This window comes from Octopus bimaculoides, chromosome 6, assembly GCF_001194135.2.
Source record: "Octopus bimaculoides isolate UCB-OBI-ISO-001 chromosome 6, ASM119413v2, whole genome shotgun sequence".
In the NCBI taxonomy this organism is placed as follows: domain Eukaryota; kingdom Metazoa; phylum Mollusca; class Cephalopoda; order Octopoda; family Octopodidae; genus Octopus; species Octopus bimaculoides.
In genome coordinates, this window is record NC_068986.1 from 7,380,426 (window position 1) to 7,390,701 (window position 10,276).

Sequence of the window (10,276 nt, forward strand, 5' to 3'; positions counted from 1 at the left end):
CCATTCAAGAACACACAAAACAGTTTCACTTCAACATTTAAATTTCATTTGTGTCAAAAATATTTTCGTCGCTTTGAAACCGCGAGCTGTTCACTGACAAAACTTTAGAAAATGATGTAGCACGAAGCTTTTTCAGTGAACAGGTCACGGTTTCAAAGCACGGTGGGGCTAAACATTTAGATTATAATATATTTTGTTGTTTTTCTTCCACCAATGGACCACGCGTGTGTTACTTCAGCATCACCATTCCATAAAATGTGTTTAATGAGAGAAAAATATTGAAAAAACATCAATACATGTGAGAGTGAAAAGGTAGGGTGGTTTGGGCTGTGCTAGAAACAACAGCGAAACCTCCCTTGAATTGTTCACCATTTCTTTTGAAAATATTTGCAATTTGTGTTTTTTTTTATTTTACCGAAAAGGATCTTCCAGTGGTTTCTAAGTTAAAAAGGAAAATGGCCAAAATCGGTCCGGATAGTTATTATTGTAACAGCCATTACAAAATCACTTAAATATTTTTACAAAAATTATACGGGTATAATGGAATGAATATTTAAATATGCGAGAAATTGGAGTTAAAAAATTCAATAAACTTGATAAATCGAAATTATAGGATTCTTCTTAGAACATGAGTTTGTAGATTGGTCTTCGATAAGGTAAGTTGCAATTGCTGTTATTTTGCTGTTGATTGTTTTAGTGTTCTTTGAACACCCTGTGAATTGTTTTGCTGCCTCACGGCAGATTGTTTACGCTTCCATTCCTCATAGAGAGGGTCGGCCTATTAAATACGATGTCGAACGAAGGCTTAAGCTACTCGGAGCTGTCGTCATCGGAAGAAGAATTACTACGTACTATTGTGAAAATGGATGAGCAAATAGGAAAAAAGAGGAGGAACTTAGCTGAAGTCACGAAGTGTCAAAATGACGAACTCAATCTTGAAAAATTAGAAAATTATAAAAAGATATTGAGTTGTGAAGGATATAACGTTAAATTATCCCCCCCTCCCACAAGAAATAGTAAATGACAAAAAGGAGCGTACGATAGTGTACAAGACTTATTCAGTGGAAACAGGAAAAGTGGACATAATATCGACGACGTAGAGAGAAAGCACTGAGGCCAATCTGGCAAGAGATTACGTATCTTGCCAGAGGTGCCAAATACGGAACGATAGAGATGCGTTTTAGAGAGGTAGTGATAGCAAGGAAGCATTCAGCAACACCGGAAGTCGATGTGGCCTAGATAGCAGCCACTGTCTTACTCGGAAACAAAGAAAAGATAGCGGTTCTCCAGGTCACGAAAACTGAAAGCAGACACTGGAAAAGTCAGACCCTGTATATGATTATCCAGGGGTCGACAGAAACTATCGAGAACCTAACGGAAACGGTTACATTGGATGATTTAATAATGAGGGTCAGAGTGAAGGGCAGGATCCCTCGATGTTTTAAGTGTGACCTGAAAGGTCACATTAGAGCGGACTGCACTTCGTCGCCCAAAAAGCCAGACGAAAAACCCCAGGAAGAACAAATGAGCGAGGAAGAGGCAGTACCACCAACAACGGAGGAAAAAGAAATGAAACGGATAATGAATGGGAGATGACGGGGAAAAAGAAAAAAAGCAAGTCAAATGGATGCAGACTTCCACCCCACAACCACCAACTCCCACCCACATCCTCTTCGTCCTCCCTACATACACCAAACCTCTCCACTCCCCTCTGACAAAAAAAAAATCACATTCATACAAAAACCCCCCAAACTTTCCCGCCTCCGGCAAAAGGAAAAACAGCAATTACGCACTCATGTATGATGATTCGAACAACGAACTTTATGAAGAGATACAAACATGGCCAGATTTAATGGTAGCAGACACAAACGGATGTGACAATATTGAAAGACGGCATTACAAAGAGCAAGAATAATGAAATATAAATACGGATACAAATACTGGAAGGTGGATGTGAAAGGTCAGCATCTCCGTTGAGTTTCATATCTACTAAAAGGAAATATGTTCCTATTGCGTCAGGTGCACATTTTCAGAAGTTAAACTACCCCAGAACTTTTGTAATCTACCCAGGATGACGTTGAATAAATTATTGTAACTTCCGTTCCACGATAAACTTGATATCTTTATAGGCTAACTGAAAGAAATTTTCTTCAAAGTTTCTCTAGCCAAATAAGTTTACAAATAATTGAATAACATTCTGTTTCAATCCAAGTGCCCTCATAGGTTTTAAAATCTGTTATGTCGAAGTGGGCTGTTTTGGATAATTTCCAGTTCCTTTATAAGTCGGTTCGTACAGAAATTCTCATACTTTATCGGAATGACCTTCATGGAGTATTGAAATGATTTGTGCTGTACAAAATATTCAATTTATTGTGAAATACTCCATACTAATTTAATCCAACTTCCGCTAAAAACGAAGACAAAACTTTGAGAAGAATATGACGGGAACACAACGTCAGAGCATTACATATGTATCGTTTACTCCGAGTACTTCAGAATGCAGTTATTAAATCTCTACATATAGGAAAAGACATCCGTTGCACTTAGGGGAGCTGCTAATCTCAGATGGAACGATTTCAACATATTCAAATCAAATTTCCGAGGATACGAGATCTGTATCACAAAGCTTCGTATTGTGTGAGGGAGAGGGCCTCCATGTATTATAGCAGAATCGTGCAAGTATGTACGATGGAAACAACGAATTCACTACCAACAGCATATTCCAACAAACCATAGTAACAATAACAACTAAAAATGCAACAGCAAATGAAAGAGTTCAAGGAATGAAATATATCAACTTCACATAAAGCAAACGGATTTCTAAGAGATTTGATTTATTAACCATACTGTAGACTCACTTTGTATTATAGAAATAACAGTATCCAAAACTGAGTTACTTTCAAAATTAATACTTCATATTTCATGCAGTCTAATAAATCCTAAACAGCTGCGTACAGAGTTTGACAAAGATCATATACACACACACACACACACACAGTCCCCAGAATGATTTCAAAAGTGTTTATATTTATATTTCATTTCCAAAATTCAATAACATCTATGGGGAGAATTCTTTTTTTTTTTACGAACGCAGACCCTTACATTAATATGGTAGTGTGGGAATGCCTCATCATGCTGGAAATAAAACCATTACAAAACACAGTGAATGGCTTGTTTTTAGTCAAAACGTGCCACAAGCATATTTAAACTAGTAATAACATTGCATTTATACATATCACTGCTTAGCGTATCTCTTCAAGGTTTGACATGACAGATTGTTGCAGTAAGTTAAAGTACCATCAAACAGAATTCTTTTGATAAGCCACATCGTAGTGTAACACCTGGTAAATTGACATGATGGTCTTCCGTAATATGCAGATTCTCATATCCCTAGTAAGTGCAAATATGGCGGTTAACTGAGCCATTTAATTTCAATATAGCTTCATCATTCTAAGCAACCTTCTTGTATTTGAGCGATGACCATCTACACATTTTAAGTATCACTCGCGTAACTCTTGATTCCAGATTATCTGCGTTTCATATGTCTTAACATTTATGTATTTTGTTATATATATTTTATATATGTTATATATATTTTATTGCTTTATATATATTTTCTGTATATTATTTTTCTCCCTTTTATAATTGTGTGACTATATACGCGTGTAGTATTTGTATGTATAAGCATATACCAAATGTGTATGTGTGTGCATGTGTACATATGTATGTATATATACGAGTGTAAGGCTGTATCCGTTGTACTTGTCTCCTTCCTTCATACATATATGTATGTATATACGTTTGTATATCTTCAAGTGTAGGTGTGTTTGACAGACAGGAGGGTGCATTTGTGTGTCATATATATATATATATATATATATATATACACACACACACACATACATACACACCCCTACACATACATATGTATACTCAAGTTTTGCGGCGAATGTGAATATATTTTTGCGTATGTTTTTATTTGTATAAACGTCTACATATCGACGCGAGGATGATGTTGACTACGTATTTATACGTGTGTGTATATTTGTACATATCTATGCATATGCGAGGTTTTGTATATCCACGTATGTATGTGCATGTGCATATAGAGATGTGCACATGAACACAATGATGTGTGCATGGGCACATATACGTGTGTATGCGCGTGTATGCAGATATTTGTGTGTATGTTTACATGTGTATAGATATATATATATATGTGTGTATATATGTAGACGTGTGTGTAAGTATGTGTGAAAATATATACACACGTGTGTGCGTATGTGTATGTATGTGTGTACATGTGTGCATATGCAGATTCTATGAACGTTGTTTTACTTTCTCCATGCCTATTGGAGTAACTTTCCTTTATTCAACGGATTTTTCATAGCGTTTTTGTCTTAATAACTGATGAGATGCCGGAGCAGACTTCAACCCCGGCATACGAAACTGAGTTTTATTAATACAACTAACTGATTGTCCTATATCATATTTATAGATAAATTCCTCTATTTACATAATATCGAAGTCTCATTCATTCTTTTGTTATTATTATTATTAATAAATTACCTCACGTATACCGCAACTTTTTCTCTAAAAGCCTATACAGCTTGTTTTAAAAAGTTGCTATAAATGGGTTGAGGACTGCCTCGCAGAAGAATTTAATCTGGACGCCTACAGTATCGATTATTCTATGAAAAACATACCTATACCATCCAGGGAACTATACTCTAAGAAACTATTGGAGAAAATTACATACCTTATTAAGCGTATGAGATAGAAGGCCTTCTTTTACAACGATAAAGAGACCACTACAGAGGACATTTTATGGAATTAAATCAAAAAAATTCCCTCCTAAAATCAAGGATTTAGAAGACTTCGAAACGGACCTACTGAAGCATATAAACAAAATGAAATTTCGTCTTTTTACACTTTCCAACAGAAACTGAACAAAGATATCAAAGGCATAAAAAAGTTTTTAAAAAAACGGCACTTTCTGATAAAACCAATAACTTATATCTTGTAGATAACAGCACATATTCACGACTCCCACATAACAATATTATTAATAATTACACTAAAGCTAGCATCATCGCCGCTAGGCTTACATTATATAAAAAAAATTGAGGTCCTTCCAAAAAATGAGGCCTTTATAACTATTAAAGACCATAAAAAGAACTTTCTATCTAATCCTAAATATAGACTTATTAACCCAGCAAAATCAGAAATTGGTATTATTAGTAAAGAAATTTTAGGAAAAAAAATCAATGCTAAAGCCAAAAATGCAACTAGTTTAGTACAATGGTCCAATAGTATAGAAGTCGTTGACTGGTTTAAAGAAGTTAGGAATAAGAATAAAGCGAGATTCACAATTTGATATTGTAGATTTCTATGCTTCTATCTATAAGGAACTGCTAGATGAAGCCCTCGCCTTCGCAAACGAATTTACAGAGATTAGTATACAAGATAAGAACATAATCTTCCATGCTAGAAAGACATTACTCTTCAGCGAGAACACAGAGTGGGTTAAGTCAACCGACACAGAGGGTGCTTTCGATGCGAGCATGGGGTCATATGATGGAGCAGGTATGTGCGATCTCATTGGACTATTCCTACTCGATACATTGGGAAAAACATTTCCTGGTGTATATTTCGCCATTTACAAAGATGATGCTCTAGCTTTAACTACAAATGCCAATGAACCAGCGCAAGATCGATTAAGGAAGGACATTATCTTCTTGATGAAAACATTCGATCTTAGTATAATAGATACCAACCTGACGGTTGTCAATTTCCTTGATGTATCTTTAGATTTAAATAAGATTGTTTACAAACCCTATAGTTAAGCCTAACGATAGACAGTTATTTTAATGTAGGTTCTTGCCCCCCCCCATAGTGTTTAAGAATTTAGATAAAAACATTAGTAAGAGAATTTCGACCCTCTCCTCTGATATAAACATCTTTAATAATGTTGCCTCAATATATAATGAAGCTCTTAAAGATAGTAGTTTTAGTAAGGAAATAACCTATACACCTGTTATTAGTCCAGAAATAAAAGAAAAGAAAACATAGGAAAAGGAAAATTATCTGTTTCACACCCCCTTACTCTCCCGAAGTAGATATTTCTTATCACTTATAGATAAGAATTTTCCAATTAATCATAAGTATAGGAAGCTCTTTAATAGGCATATTATATATATATATAGATAACATCCTGCAACACATAAAATAAAAAAACATTAATATATAGGAGTGGCTGTGTGTTAAGTAGCTTGGCTACCAGCCACATGGTTGTGGGTTCAGTCCCACTGCGTGGCACCTTGGTCAAGTGTCTTCTACTATAGCCTCGGGCCGACAAAAGCCTTGTGAGTGGATTTAGTAGACGGAAACTGAAAGAAGCCTGTCGTATGTGTGTGTGTGTGTGTGTGTGTGTGTGTGTGTGTGTCCCAACTTCGCTTGACAGCCGATGCTGGTGTGTTTACGTCCCCGTAACATAGTGGTTCGGCAAAAGATACCGATAGAATAAGTACTAGGCTTACAAAGAATAAGTCCTGGGGTCGATTTGCTCGACTAAAGGCGGTGCTCCAGCATGGCCGCAGTCAAATGACTGAAACAAGTAAAAGAGTAAAAGAGAGTATATATATTTATAAAAATATATATTTATAAAAATATACATTAAAATATATATATACGTACAGACGCAGCATAAATTTATGTGATTGTAATATGTGTACTAACAAATTTTAAGCGTAAATAGATACATTTTGTGTGTATTAAATATAGCTTTATTTTATATAATTTGTTATAACAATATTTGCCGCTGGTATACAATCATGCACAAGAGAGTTATAAACATGTTTCCATTTACAGAGTGATCTGTACGGTAAAAACTCTTCAATTTCTGCGAAGAGTTTCTCCTATTTTGTTTATCATCAGTTATATTCGTTTAAGGTTAATTCACCTTGGAAAATTGGCGTAGTGTTATTGATGTAGCTGCGATCAATACGGAAAACGTTAAATTAACGAAAAACATTTCATTCTTGAAGTTTACGACTTGTGATTCAAGTGTCGCCGTACCTCCAGCTAAGAAATATAGTTACATGACTATGAATTATCTAGTAGGGTTGTATAAAAGAATGGCTGCAATAGACAATTGCCCGCTGGGTTTGTCAGGAAGGTATAAACCTTGAAAACATAAAAAAAAAAAATTTTATCAAGAAATCAGCGGATGAAGAAATGGTAGTCAAGAAGTTCTTTTAAAAGTTTGATTACTGCTGTGTAATCAATCTTAAGAAAGGCAATCACCAGATTTAGGCAGTAGAACATGACATGACTTGTTCAAATCAATGTTCAAGGAAGGCCATGTTGAAATGAAAAGTGCACCATTTGGTCATGGGCGTAGTTGTTAATTTCCCGCAGGGTTTAGGGTATTTGTGGAAGCTTCAGTTAAATCATTGTTGCACCAAAAACATTTATTTCTTCTGACATTTATATTAGAATTTAAAAAAAATACTTTATGGTTCCGTTTCCCAGCAATTTTAGTTTATGAAATAATCATTAACGCTTCAAGCAGGCCACAGAAATGCCATGTTATTGTTCCGGTTAAGAAGACTAATCTTTAACTGTGTTACGACATTAATTCTAAAGTGACATTCAGAATGATGCTAGTATAGCACTAGTGCAGCAATAATTGGGTACCCTCCCAGCAGTATACTGGATAGACACTATCCCTTAGTGGGTTGTACCCCCAACCCCTAACTCTCTCACGTTATATATATATATATATACACACACACATATAAACGCACGCACACATACATACATACATACATACATACATGCACACACACATATACACGCACACAAACAGCCAGACAGACACACATATACACACATACACACACAGAGACACGCGCAGACACGCATATACACTCGCGCGCACAACGACATACACACGCAAGCACACACTCACACATACACACGCACACGCGTATATTATATTTATATACATGCACACACAAACATCACACATATACAAGTGTTGCACTATAAAGTAGTGTTATATGAAGGAAATGTTTACTCTAGTTTCAGTCATTTGACTGCGGCCATGCTGGAGCACCGCCTTTAGTCGAGCAAATCGACCCCAGGACTTATTCTTTGTAAGCCTAGTTCTTACATACACACACACACACACACACACATATATATATATATATACACACGACGGGCTTCTTTCAGTTTCCGTTGGTAGCAGGGTGGAGAGGGAGCAAGGATGAGCAGCAGAGTGGGAGTGAGGGAGAAAAAGGATAGAGACACCGGGAAAAGGCAGGTTAGTGGGAGAAGAAAGAGATGGAAGTTGTTTTTTTTTTCCAAAATGTATATTTTGAGTATATGCATGTTTATGTAATAATATGTATGTATGTATAAGTGCTGGGACTAAGGAGGATATTAACTCATTTATGGTGAGATAAGCAGAAAAGTGATAAGAGACAATCCTTATACTTACAGTGAACCCAACAAGCTGACTCGTATAAACTTGTGCTTAGAAGGAAAAAGCAAATCACCATTAAAGTTGAGGTAGGCCTCTGAGAGGAATTAGTTTCTCTATATTCTTTACTCAGACAAAATCTGCGCTTTCTACAGCCGCTGAAGTAAGGTCTGCACCTCTCTAGCAGTATCCACTTAATGTTACATTGTGCAGCGTTTTATTTTAATGTCTATATATGCCTCGCAAATGAACTTAGTTTCATATGTCGCAAAATAAAGAAAAAAGACTACAGGGTTATCTCAATCTACTGGAAAAAAATCCCCTTCAAGTACACTTTATTGTTTTAAAATGGGAAATGTACATTAGGATAAGGGCAAAGCAATCAAGGTTGCAATGGTTTTCATCATAGACCTGCTCAGGTGGAGACGATTTCGAATTTAATAATTTCGTTACGAATGGCAGAGAAACTTATGCACCTCATGAGATTTCGCTTTAAAAATATAAAACCTTTTCCTGTAATAAATCAAACTATATTCTTATACACTTTTACAACAGTCTTGTAAGAGATGAACGCCAAATGTAGTTCCAATTTAGTTTTAAAATGAAAATCCATGATTCAGCGAAATCTATATTCTGAAGCAGCAATTAACTCTTTGCCGACTGTTAAAATCCACTAGAAACTAATGCGATTAAAGATACATGAAGATATTTATTTGAACATACTTATTAAAGAGAAAGATTATGTGTGGAAGTTGATGGATAGAATCGAGTTAAAAGTTTTTAGAAGTTTAGTTGAAAAGCGGAAAGTAAATGCAGCATCTACAGAACGTCACTAACCCCCGATGAATAGTTTAATAATTGCATCTGGTTTACTTAGTGATTTCTTTTAAAAGCATAGGTTATAATTATTAAAGTGGCTTTACGGTTAGACCTCGTTTGATATTGGTAGTTTTACCGATAACTTTATTAGTTCTTCGTTAGTGGTTTACAGTGACTAAAGAAAAAGTTGAAATGGTACTGCAAAGGTGAGGAAATCCTGTTTTCTGTCAATATGACGATGTTAATAACAATAATTTTACACATATAAAATAAATATTATGATGAGATGTAATTAATTGTAGTATAATCCGTTCGTATTTTACATAGGCAAGCAAGATGAATAAATAAGCCTTACCTGTAGTGAAGTAGTGAGACATCGAAACCAATATATTACCAGCATAGACAGCAAAAGTATTGCCATGTAATATAATTAATGTTATTTAGTGACGGAATGTTATGTCAGGTATATCCGGAATTAAAATACTTGAAATACAGTGGTTGAAGAATTGTGAAGTTTTAGGTGATTCAGAGAAAATGAAAGTCTACTGAAAATGTTCGCGGGAGAAACATATTATATAAGGTATCCACTTTGGAAGAAGCTCTAATAATTTTGTTATAAGCTTTATATTCGCCAGAATAAATTTTGCGTGGAGGACATCTGCATGGCAAATTAAAGAATAGAAGTAAACTTAATTAAATTTAGAGAGGGAGCTGGTATCATTGTATGATTAAAATTTTCATTTTATAACTACGAGGTTTCAGTTTCAAATCCCCGCTCGGCATTTACGACCGCTAATTTTGTGTCGGCCAAATCGTTGTGAGAGGAAAACGTTTCAACTGCGAATACTCCCGTTTTAGAGAGAAGACTTAATTTGTATCATAGTTTAATACCACCATCTGAAAATTTAAGTGGAGTTCCCTATCTCGAAGGCCTCGAGGAACTAAAAAAAAGAGATCATTGGCTATGTA

General features: G+C 35.4%; 1 long non-coding RNA gene across 1 annotated transcript in view; it reads right to left on the reverse strand.

Annotated features, from left to right (window-relative positions):
* The window catches only part of LOC128248093 (uncharacterized), a 23,613-nt gene extending 13,606 nt beyond the window's left edge, over positions 1–10,007 (reverse strand). Inside the window, exon 1 of the long non-coding RNA XR_008264352.1 lies at positions 9,663–10,007. This is a non-coding gene — a long non-coding RNA (uncharacterized LOC128248093). The remainder of the gene's footprint in view (positions 1–9,662) is intronic.
* Positions 10,008–10,276: the final 269 nt, after the last annotated feature.